This window comes from Sphaeramia orbicularis, chromosome 22 (genome assembly GCF_902148855.1).
Source record: "Sphaeramia orbicularis chromosome 22, fSphaOr1.1, whole genome shotgun sequence".
NCBI classification, from domain to species: domain Eukaryota; kingdom Metazoa; phylum Chordata; class Actinopteri; order Kurtiformes; family Apogonidae; genus Sphaeramia; species Sphaeramia orbicularis.
In genome coordinates this window covers 11,294,811-11,307,384 of record NC_043978.1, presented here as the reverse complement: position 1 = coordinate 11,307,384, position 12,574 = coordinate 11,294,811, and the positions used below count along the sequence as shown (strand labels likewise).

At 34.0% G+C, this 12,574-nt stretch overlaps 1 protein-coding gene across 1 annotated transcript in view; it reads right to left on the bottom strand.

Moving 5' to 3' along the window:
- The window catches only part of galnt16 (UDP-N-acetyl-alpha-D-galactosamine:polypeptide N-acetylgalactosaminyltransferase 16), a gene marked incomplete at its 5' end in the record, with an annotated part of 97,918 nt that overhangs the window by 61,451 nt on the left and 23,893 nt on the right, over positions 1–12,574 (bottom strand). The window lies entirely within an intron of this gene.

Here is a 12,574-nt window from a genome sequence, read left to right as displayed (position 1 = left end):
TACTGTTTTTGTCTTGTTTATTCGTCTTTTACGTTGTTTTCATCTTCTTGTTGTGTCCCCTACATCATTTTTAATCGTCATCATTTTGTCGTTGTATCTATTACTTAATTTTTGTTGTGTCTTTTACATTTTCCTCTTGTTGTATCTTTTTTTGTCATTTTTGTTCCATCTTTTATTACATTTTCATCTTGTAGCATCTTCTAAGTGTTTTTTGTTGCATCTCTTACATTTTTGTTTTTTGGGTTTTTTTTGCATCTTTTAGATAATTTTTGTTGCGCCTTTAATGACGTTTTTATCTTGTTGCATCTTTTACATAATTTTTGTTGTAGTTTTTATGCTGTTTTTGTCTTGTTTATAAGTCTTTTACATTGTTTTCATCTTGTTGCACCTTCTACATCATTTTTCATCATCATCCTTTTGTTGTTGCATCTTTTACACCATTTTACTCTTGTTGTATCTTTTGTTCCGTCTTTTCTTACGTTTTCATCTTGTTGTGTCTGCTAAGTGTTTTCCATTGCATCTTTTATGTTTTAGTCTTTTTGCATCTTTTAGATCATTTTTGTTGCGTCTTACATTCTTTTCAACTTGTTGCTTCTTTTACATAATTTTTGTAATGGCTTTTATGCCGTTTTTGTCTTGTTTATCAGCTAAAATTTGCTTAGAGGTCTTATTTATGTCTTTGTGCATAAGAAATCAATATAAGTGAATCCCTAAATGAACTTTGTGTTGGTAAATGCAAGTTATGCAAATTTACAGGATTTCAGTTCTGTTGCAACATGTTGATGGTCATATGAACTACGTTTTCAGGTCAAAAATGTCCAATTTCATCACAATTAATGCTATATTTTCATGTGACAAATGGCCAAGTTATATTTGAACTGAATTTACCTGAAAAACAAATATTCTGTTCTTTTAGATTCCACAATTTTTCTTACAAGATCTTATACTACATATCACATGTTTTATTTTTACAGGTTGCAATATGGAGTATGGTGCTGATCCATCCTGCTTATGTTACACCAATACATACATTAAGAATGTCACTTTCTAAATCAACAGTTTTCTAATAATTAGCATTTTTATAAAGAAATAACAATTCTATATTGTTATTTACTCTTTAATTTGATGATAAACTATACAATAAATAATTCTGATCCTAGTTTTTGCACAGGGATCATTTGTGGAAATGGTGACATGGCTGCCGAGCATCAGTATGATGGGATCTGTAACAACCATGTCACATCCGTCCACTGCCATATTTTGTGTTTTTGTGTCAGCTGTTATTGTTTTAGATCCACAATACTAACATTTATGAATAAGAGGAGAATTAGCAATAGCTGGTATATAAGTTTATTCCTAATAAAGTACTGGTACTGACCAGAGCATCATGGGTAATGTCACGTCCGTCCACCAGCAAAAGTTTTCACATACACGTGCTATTCAAAATCCAATATTCCTGAAAATATAGCTTCCACTGTCAAATAATATCAGTAGTCTGTGCACAAATGTATTAGCATTATTTCAACACAGTTCTACGTATTTCTTACAACTTTTTTTTTTGACAAAAGTGGCCAGTCATTTGACCCCCTAAGTAAATTTCAGCCATTATGCATTGTTTTCATCTTCTTGTTGCGTCCTCTACATCATTTTTCATCATCATCATTTTGTTGTTGCCTCCTTTACTTAATTTTTGTTGTGTCTTTTATGTTTTTTGCTGCCTAGTTGGATCTTTCATGCCATTTTCATCTTGTTGCATCAATGTGTTGTGTCTTCTACATCATTTTCATTTTGCTGCATTTTTTTCATCACTTCTGTATTTTTTTGTGTCTACTCATCGTGTTTTTATGAATAACTTAAAACCAAACATATCCACATCCATTTCACTCAGAACCAAAAACCAGCTTTTAACAGGACAAATTTAATGATCTGACATTTTTCATGATAATTATGGACTGTTAGGGCCATTTTCATGGCGGTAATGTTTATCTTCACATCTCCATCCGTCCTGATAACAAACTGCAGAACAACATGATGCAAACACATTAAAACGCTGCCAAAAAATCAGTAACACAAACACAGGAAAAATTGCTCAGTTTGTATCACACACACAAAAGCATTACACTTCACTGGGCAATTAGATTCACAATCCTTTTTCCCGTAAACGCACCCGGCGGGCAACTCTTTCCCATCATCCTTTTTGACATGAGCAGTATCTGCCGCTGCCCTTTTGTTGACGTGTACGGCGATTACAGTCGAACGCAGGTAGAAACGCACACAGACACACACAGAGGATTAGCATTAGAGGAGAGAGTGATCTTGCTAAGGGATTGTGGGTAGATCAAGCCGTCCACCCTCCCACCCCAAACCCCCCCTGCAGCGATACAGCCTGAATGCTGACAGAAACAAGCAAGACTAGTTGTAATCCTCCTTGATTAAATTTGCTGTGTGTACAAACCTGTTGGCTTGTGTTTAAGCTGCCGTAACACAAGGGACAAGTTTGTGAAAGCAGAGGAGTATTAGTTTGAAGGAGGGGACAGCTGGTGTGTGTCTGTGCGTGTGTGTGTATGTCTGTGTGACTGTGTGAGTGTGTCTGTGTGTTGTGAGAAGGAGGGGGTTTCAGCCATTCAGAGAAGGAGAAGCAGAGTCAAAGATCACACCCACCGAGCAGATGTTGTCGACTTACAGCCAGATAGTGTGTGTTTGTGCATGTGCATATGTATATATGTGTGTGTGTGTGCATATGTATGTGTGTGTGTGTGTGCACATGCATATGTATAAATGTGTGAGTGTTTGTGCATATGTACAGTATATGTATATGTGCTTGCACTTGTGCATATGTAAGTGTGTGTGTGCGTGCACATGTATGTGTGTTTGTCTATAAGTATATGTATACGTGTGTTTGTTCATGTGCATATGTACGTGTGTGTGTTTGTGCATCTGCATGTGTATGTGTGTGTTGGTGCATATGCATGTGTGTGTTTGTGCATGTGCATATGTATATGTGTGTTTGTGCATATGTGTGTGTGTCGGTGCATACGTATATGCGTGTTTGTGCATGTGCACATCTATGTGTGTGTTGGTGCATGCATATATTACATGTGTGTGTTGGTGCATGTGCATATGTATGTGTGTGTTTGTGCATGTGCACATGTATGTGTGTGCTGGTGCATGTGTATATGTATATGTGTGTTTGTGCATGTGCACATGTATGTGTGTGCTGGTGCATGTGTATATGTATATGTGTGTTTGTGCATGTGCACTTGTATGTGTGTGCTGGTGCATGTGTATATGTATGTGTGTGTTTGTGCATATGTATATGTGTGTGTTGGTGCATGTGTATATTACGTGTGTGTTGGTGCATGTGCACATGTATGTGTGTGTTTGTGCATGTGTATATTCCATGTGTGTGTGTGTGCATTCATGCATTATGCATCCCATGGTACATTACATGCATACAAATCCACACCGGGCATGACCTTTATCTGTGTGTTTTCACAGAGTAAATTACAGCTGCTCCGTCTAATCTTCTGTACAACTATCTGGATAATTAATGATGTGATTTTTAAGAATAGAGGGTCTCATTTCTATGTGAATATTTTCCATGATCTCTATGACAATAAATTCAATAGCTTTGGTTTAAAACCAGATGTGGAGCTTTGACAAACAACAATGGATATTTTTTCACACGTTCTGATATTTCATATCTGACACATTTCAATCTGAAATAGTAATAACTGTTAATGAATGTTTATTTAATTTCATCTAGTTAACAGTTCTAATACAATTATTCTTGTTTTTTGTTTGATGTGACCCACTTGTATTAGATTTAAACTGCTTTATTCATTCCTAATAGTTTAATTTTGAATTGTATTATAGTATTAGTTTTCCTACTACTATTATTATTATTAGTTATTTATTTTATTGGTTCTTCTACAGCATTTTGGTCAAATCTAAAGTATTTTTTTTCCCATTGTTTTTGACACAGCATGAGTCGATGCTGTGTGTGATTTTGTCTTGTGTTTCACTTTGTTTTATCTGTATTTTATTGTGTTTTATTGTGTTGTGTATTTTCTGTTTTTTGTACGGCTCTTTGGTCAAGTCTGTTGTTTGTCAATGTGCTGAATAAATTGGACTGATCTACTTTTGTTTGTACAACTATTGTGTGTCTTATAAAAACCCCTAAAACAAAACACGAATTTCATGCTTTCCACATGTGATTGATCTCATGCGATTTTGCAGATGTTAATTCATGTGATTTTTGTTTATTTAATTATTCATTTTGTGTTTATTTCTGTCATTGATTATTCCCATGAACCAAAGCATTTATAGCTCAGACTAATTTTCAATGCCTATCCTTATCTGGACAAAAAAACTCAACATCATAAATAGGGGTGTTAGAAAATATTGGTTCTGCAATTTATTGCAATATTTCATTTCAAGATACTGTATCAATATTAAAAAGTACTATATTGACATTTTTAGGTATTCATTAAAATGCAAATATGGCAGAGGTTCATTTTTGTTTTTTTGTTTTTGTTTATATTTTATTTATTATTATTTAACACTGTTTTATTAAATAATGTTCATTTGAATCATCCTAAACACTTTTTACTGTCTGAGAGGCAGATGTTAGCTCCTTTGGGACAAAAATAATGTTATGATGTTAGTTCTGGACTAATAGAATATGAACATTTGAACAGAATCTTAATCTGTAATGTCTGTAAAACATAATTCAAGTTTTAACACTGGAACATTTTGTGATATAGCATTAGATCCCATTGTGATCAAATAAAAATGTGTTTAGTATTTGTGCAGATTTTGGGTGTAATTCAATTCTTCAAGAAAATGATCATTTAAAAAAAGAAGCAAACAAAAAATTGCCTTTCTAACAGTATCATGATAAATCGTGATATGTCGTATCGTGATTTGTATTATGTCACCAGATTCTTGCCAATACAAACCCCCAACCATAAATAGATTCAATCACAGCAGGACACAATGCACAGTCAAACTAAATTACAACTATTCAGAGTTATTCATGACATGTTCCCTCTTTAAAAACCATTTCCCATCCAGTGTAAAATGATCCCGGTCAGAATCCAGATCTGCACATTGATTCCACAAACGGTTGCTCCACATGAGGATTGACTTTAAGACTCATTCCATTTGCCATCGGACTTTGAGCCTGATAACGGAGGCATTTACAGACGACTTTGAACAAACTTAATGAACTGCTAAAAGCTTCACAGATCTAATTTCTTAAGAACATGACAACCCTGACGAGGACTAAGTGGATCAGAAAATGGAAACATGGATGGAAGAACATGACAATAGTCGCTTTTCCATTAACCCTCAAATTGTGTGAATATAAGTGGAAAAAATTAACCAAATGGAAAAACAACCCTTTCCACACGACTCCTGTCACATGTGATGGTCTGGACTCAAGTGAATGTCAACGTCCCTGATTGAGGACGGTGACCTTATGATTAAGACGAGCCTTAACAGCCTTAACAGGATTACACACAAGCCACAACCGGTCCTCCTGCTGCTACTGCTTCAGCTGACCCCCCCCCCAACCTCCCCTCTCGTCCTCCTGTAACCCAACAGACCGACCAATCAGCTCTCACGCTCACTGACCCCATGAACTTTACCTGCACTTTGCCCAGAGACTCAGTATATTTTCCCTTTTTCGTCACACTGTGTTCATTCCCAGTCCACACTAATACAGATATTTTTCCAAGCACATATTTTTCTTCCTGTGTGTAGTTTTCACTGAAATATGTGTCTTTGCTTAAATATTTGATACGTATGTATTTTTGTTTGTTTGGTTATGCTCTTTTGCACCCCAAAACTGTATTAGTTTACTGTAACTCAGTGGTTTCCAACCTGTTTTGTCTCGTGACCCCATTTTAACATCATACATTTCTGGTGACCCCAGACATTCAAAACAGACATTTTTGGATAAAATTAATTTGTTTTTGATCTTGTAATAGTTTGCTATACTATGTTGCAAATAAACATTAATTTTAGAGGACATTTAGTCTGTATAATGTATATTATTGTGGACAGAGGCAGTAAAGCCAGGCGTAGATTACTGCACAAAGGAAGAATTTGATTTTCCTTGGTCAGGATATGTACAGTCAGTCCAGCTTGGATTTACAAGGCTGACAATTAAGACTGAACAAACAAGAACTCAAACTATGAATTATGAAAGAGCTGCAGCATCTGAAACTGACCACAATGAACATTTGACAGATAAACAGAACCACAGTGCTGCAGTTTCACATTCACAGTTTGTCATGTCTTTTATGGATTGGGATTGTCTCTGTCAACTCACCATATATGTTTTATTATTAAGTTTTTTTTTGTTTTGTTTTTTATAAATTACTAGAAATTTCAGGCAACCCCATTGGAATTCCAGGCGACCCCAAGTGGGGTCCCGACCCCAAGGTTGAAAAACACTGCTGTAACTCTTATAATTAATGACCGCTGCTGGAGGGGAAAAATTACACTTCAAGGTTACTTAGTCATGTGATGTATCCGGTTAGTCATGTGATGTATCGAATCAGTCATGTGATGTTATATAGCAGGGACAATGAGTTTAGTAGAGCTGAAACGATTAATTGACTCAAAATGATAAAAAAATCATTCAACCACAATTCTCCTGAATCAAAGTTTTGTGTCCTTCATTTCTCTGCTGTTAAACATTGGTTCCACTGCTGTGTTTCACATGGACGTTTATTGTGACACAAAGAAGCGTGAATTCAGGAAAACTACAATAGAATATTTTTCTTCAATCAATTCGAGTCGATTAATCGAATCGTGAATTTTTGCATTCGCTTCGAGTACCTAATTGATTAGTCATTTTAGCCCTAGAGTTTAGTTCTGTTTTTTGGAAATTATGTGAAAACACATCTTTAACCCTGTAACGCCAAATGTATCGTATTTGATACGTGAGCTTTGAAGCCCTCTACATGATCAGTGTGATATTTTCTTTCTTGAAAAACCTGATGTATATAATTAGATACATGCAATGCACAGGTAATCCACCAGGAGGAGGCATTTGTTCACCAGAGGCCTTTCCAGTGACACTACCAGACTGTCATTAATGAGGAAGGAGGAAGAACTGGGACCATTTAGAAAAGGAATTAACAGTTTGTTAGACATGTTTGTGTTATGTTTTTGTTTGTTCAAAAAAAATAATATTTGAGCATTGAGACCCGATGGATCAAATATGATACAAAATTTAGCTGAAAAAAATGTTTTGGGGTTGTTCAGAAGGACCAATAAAGGCTCCAGTTTCAAAGAATTGGAATTTTCTGTCAATGATTTAATGTTTCAGGCTTTTACAGGGTTAAGAAGAGCTACTCCTTGCTTCTGGTTGGAGGGTGCACACAGGTTGGATTACTTGTAATTAATATTTATATAGGTATGTATATGACATTAATGTTAAATATTGAGATAAATATGCTTCTTGATGCCAAAATTCTGATATTATATGTTCTGGTTTATATTATTTCAGTTTTTCACGGTGGTTTGGAGTCTGAAATATGAAAAAATAAACCAACCATTCATCAACCATCAGTCTGAGCGTGGTTCTGTTCTCTAGCTGGAAAAAGAAGTTCAGGAACAGCTACATGCTTGTATAAAAATTCTGTGCACATGCTTTTCATTTTACTAAATATCAAAAAAATCGACTCCAAAGTGTCCTCAGTCTGGTTCTGTCCATAGTTCTTGTCCAACCTGTGAACTCCATGGATAATACTGGACGTAGTAGATGTACAGGCTTTCATCCAGATGGTGTCAAACATGTGGCCCGTGGGTCAAAACCGGCCCTCCAAAGGGTCCAGTCCAGCCCTTCAGTACAAAAAATTACGCTAGGAATATTAATGGTCACGAGTGTCAAACTGGTTTTAGTTCAGGGGTCATATATTGCTTAAATAAGAGCATAATAACCTATAAATAATGGCAACAACCAAATTATTTTCTTGGTTAATGTAAAAAACTACCCCAAACTTCCCCTGAAAAAAGTTCCTAGTAGCACAAACCACACGGATTACCAGGAATTATTTTACCCAGGTAAATAAATTCCTGTAAAAGTTGATTGAAAAATAGCTGTTGAGTTTTTGTTCTGAGAAACACACGCCTAATAATCTCTATTTGTTTTAAGTGTGTTGTGTATTTTCTTGCCGGTGAACAGCCCTTTCCCATAAGCCCTACAGCCTCCTAAACCTACCGGACTAGCTGAAACAGTGCACTTCTGCAGCCAGAGTTATTGTGTCGATGTGGTGTTAGAAAACCCAGAACTGGGGTAAAGTTACACTTAAGTAAAAAAACAAATGTAAACAATGAAGACAAAACAGAAATGTCATCCTGCGCTCATTTCCATTTTCTGTAACTTTATCCATCTACTCCACTACAGTCTCACACACAAATATTGTGTAGTACTACATATAGATAGATAGATAGATAGAGAGAGAGAGAGAGAGAGAGGGAGAGAGAGAGAGAGAGAGAGAGAGAGAGAGAGAGAGAGAGAGGATAAAGGATAAATAGCTGAGAAACAGATAGGAAAAGGAACAAAAATAAACATAAATAAGCAACAAAATAACACACTAAATTAATCGAAATAGAGATAGATAGATAGATAGATAGATAGATAGATAGATAGATAGATAGATAGATAGATAGATAGATAGATAGATAGATAGATAGATAGATAGATAGATAGATAGATAGAGAGAGAGAGAGAGAGAGAGAGAGAGAGAGGAGAGAGAGAGGGAGAGAGGGAGAGAGAGATAGAGAGAGAAGATAAAGGATAAATAGCTAAGAGAGATAGGAAAAGGAACAAAAATAAACCTAAATAAGCAACAGAATGAACAAAAAGAACAAAATTAACTCACTAAATTAATAGAAATGGAAAAAATAATGGAAAATATGTCAGCTTGATAAATAGATAATTTTTTTTTTTTTTTTTTTTAAAGGTAAGTAATTGTACAAAGGTAGAGAAAAAAATGAACAAAATAAGGAACAAAATGAACAAAAAGAACAAAATAACACACTAGATAGATAGATAGATAGATAGATAGATAGATAGATATAGATAGATAGATAGATAGATAGATCATAGATAGATAGATATATAGATAGATAGATAGAATAGATAGATAGAGATAGATAGAATAATAGATAGATAGAATAGATAGATAGATATAGATAGATAGATAGATAGATAGATAGATAGAGAGATAGGATAGATAGATAGATAGATAGATAGATAGATATAGAGATGAGGATAAAGGATACAATAGCTAAGAAAGAGATAGGGAAAAGGAATAAAAATAAACCTAAATAGCAACCAAATGAACAAAAAGAACAAAATTAACTCACTAAATTAATAGAAATGGAAAAAATAATGGAAAATATGTCAGCTTGATAAATAATTTTAAAAATGATTTTTTTTTTTTTTTAAAAGGTAAGTAATTGTACAAAAGCAGAGAAAAAAACTAACAAAATAAGGAACAAAATGAACAAAAAGATCAAAATAACACACTAGATAGATAGATAGATAGATAGATAGATAGATAGATAGATAGATAGATAGATAGATAGATAGATAGATAGATAGATAGATAGATAGATAGATAGATAGATAGATAGATAGATGACTCTGCTCATCTTCTTCCTTGTTGTGTACTAGTTCTCTACACATGGGAATATTCTTCTCCCTCCGCTGTTTTCCTTCATGTGTCCCAGTTCAGGACCAGTTCTCAGGAATCTGATCGTACCCACATTAATAAGAGAATATTGTGTCAGATGTGAGATTAGATCTGACGGAGCTGCAGGTCTGGCAGGGTTAACGTCGGCTAAACCACCTGTTTGTTTCCTCAGGCTTTTTTTCTCTGCGGTTTCTCATGTTGTATTAAATTAAAAACCTCTGGAAACCCGGCTAATAAAATAAACAATAAAACAGCTGTTTCAGTTGCCGTTAGAAGCAGGAGGGCTGACATGTTCGGTCAAATCCCAAATGAAAAACACCATGGATTCCCACAGCGTCGACAGGAAACACACTCTCATATATAGAGATATCACAAATATGTATCTGCTCTGCCTGATTTAAGTGCACATTCTGGAAACAACTGAGGTTCAGTTTGAACAAAGGACAGAAAAATTATAATATTATTGTTGTATCAGGCCACGTGGAATCTAGTATATGTTATCTATCTATCTATCTATCTATCTATCTATCTATCTATCTATCTATCTATCTTATCTATCTATCTATCTATCTATCTATCTATCTATCTATCTATCTATCTATCTATCTATCTATCTATCTAAATTATCCTTTGTCTTGTTTTAAATCTCATTTTGTCTCGTTTCATCTTCTTTTCATTGTTTTTCTTGTTTTTTATATCATTTTTCTCATAATTTTTCCTGTTTTTATGAAGTTTTCATCTCCTTTTTGGATTTTGCATCTTGTTTTTGTATCATTTTTTCCTTGTCAATTTTTTCTGTCTTACTTTCTCCATTTTCTTGTCTCTTTTTTGAATTGTTTGAATCATTTTATTTGATAAAATCCATAAGCTGTCATTCATCTAGACCTGATAGAACCACATGGGTCTGGATTACTGTGCAGAACCTCGACAACATAGCTCATTTTAGTCTAATTTTCATCACGTTTGTCATAATCTTGTGTTGTTTTCATGATATTTTCATCTCCTTTTTAGTATTTGCACCTTGTTGTATCATTTATACCAGACTAAGGACTCAACTCACATTTGTACATATTCTTGCATATTTGCACAACAACAGTAATATATTTGCGTTCAGTGTCTTACCACTGTGACAGCATTTTGTATCTTGCACAATCAATCTTTCTTTGCATCTGATACACTTACCCTTTGCACAGAGTACTCGCTATATTTTCTTTAACCTATTATTTTCCTTGCTTAGAGTACAGTTGATTTCCTTTATTTCCTTAAGTTTAGTTAAATTGTTTAAATTATACAGTTTATTTCCTTTATTTCATTTTAGTTTAGTTAATTTTTTTATGTTAGTTGTGTGAAGGGAATTCACAAAGTAAGAATTTCATTGCTCAGTACTGCTGTGTATACGACAATAAACTTCTTGAAGGTTGAATAAGATAAGTTAAGATAAGATACGATATACATTAGTGATCCAAATTTAAAGGTAACAGCAGCACAAGACCAGAGGCATCAAATACAATAAAAAAAATAAGAGAAAATAAAAATATTAAAATTTGTTAAAGTGACTAGAAGTGACATAAATAGTGATAATGATAATAAATAAAGTAAAAAGTGTTGAAGTGACAAAGGGGCATAATTTCTAATGTGTGTAAATGTTGTTGCTGTCATCAGATAAAGCAAACAGCCTGCCTGAGGAGATAAGGCTTGTAGAATCAGTAACATCTTTTAAATCCCTTCTTAAAACACATTTTTATAGACTTGCCTTTATGTGATGTTGTCGCTTTTTAACGTTGAATATTTAATTTTACCCTGTTTTGGTTATTCATTCATTTATATTGACATTACATAATGTTGTTTTATTTCATTCCTTCATTTTTGCATTGATTTGACAACATCATGTTACATTATCTCTGCCCTCTCTACTTCGATAGATTCAAATTTATGTATAGGGCTGTGTATTGGCAAGAATCTGGTGATACGATACAAATCACAACACTAGGATCATGATATGATACATCACAATATATCAGGATACTATTAAAAAAGGCAATTTTTGTTGCTTGTCTTTTTTTTTTTTTTAAGATTATTTCCTGGAAGTATGGAATTACACCAGAAATATGCACAAATACTAAACAAATTTTTATTCCAGAACAGGATCTAATGCTATATCTCAACATTTCTCTAATTCTCCTAATTTCCAAAGGAACCACCATCTGCCTCTCAGACAGTAAAAACTGCTTTTAAGATGCATCAAATAACCATTATTTAATAAAACAGTGTTAAAAAATAAGAAATAAGATAGAAACAATAAAGAAAAAATAAAAACAAAAATGAACGTCTACCATATCTGTATTTGAATAAATACTAAAAATATCGATACAGTACTTTTTAATATCAATACAGTATTGTGAAATGACATATCGCAATATATTGCAGAACTGATATTTTCTAACACCCCTGTTTATATGTGTTTGCTGTACATACCTCTTTTATTGTGTTGTGTTTGTTTTCTATGTTTAGTGTCTTTGCTTACATCTTGGTTTTTTTCAGTGTATTCTGCTGTTGTGCCCTTCTGCTTTTTCTGTCGAAGCACTTTGTAAACTCAGTTTTTAAAGGTGCTACATAAATAAAGTTATTATTATTTTGATTATTATTAAATCTGAGGTCTCTTTTGGGCCAAAAAAAGGTCATATTTGGGCTGTTTTTACTCATTCAAGTCCCCAAACAAAACTTTGCACATCTTTCCACCTGTAGATCGACCTGACAGTGTTGGTTGTAACTTATTAGCGTTGACGGTTCGGATTAGGCGCACAGGGACTGGCATCTGAGTCGTCCGGAGAATAAATAAGGCATTAGCGGGCTAATAA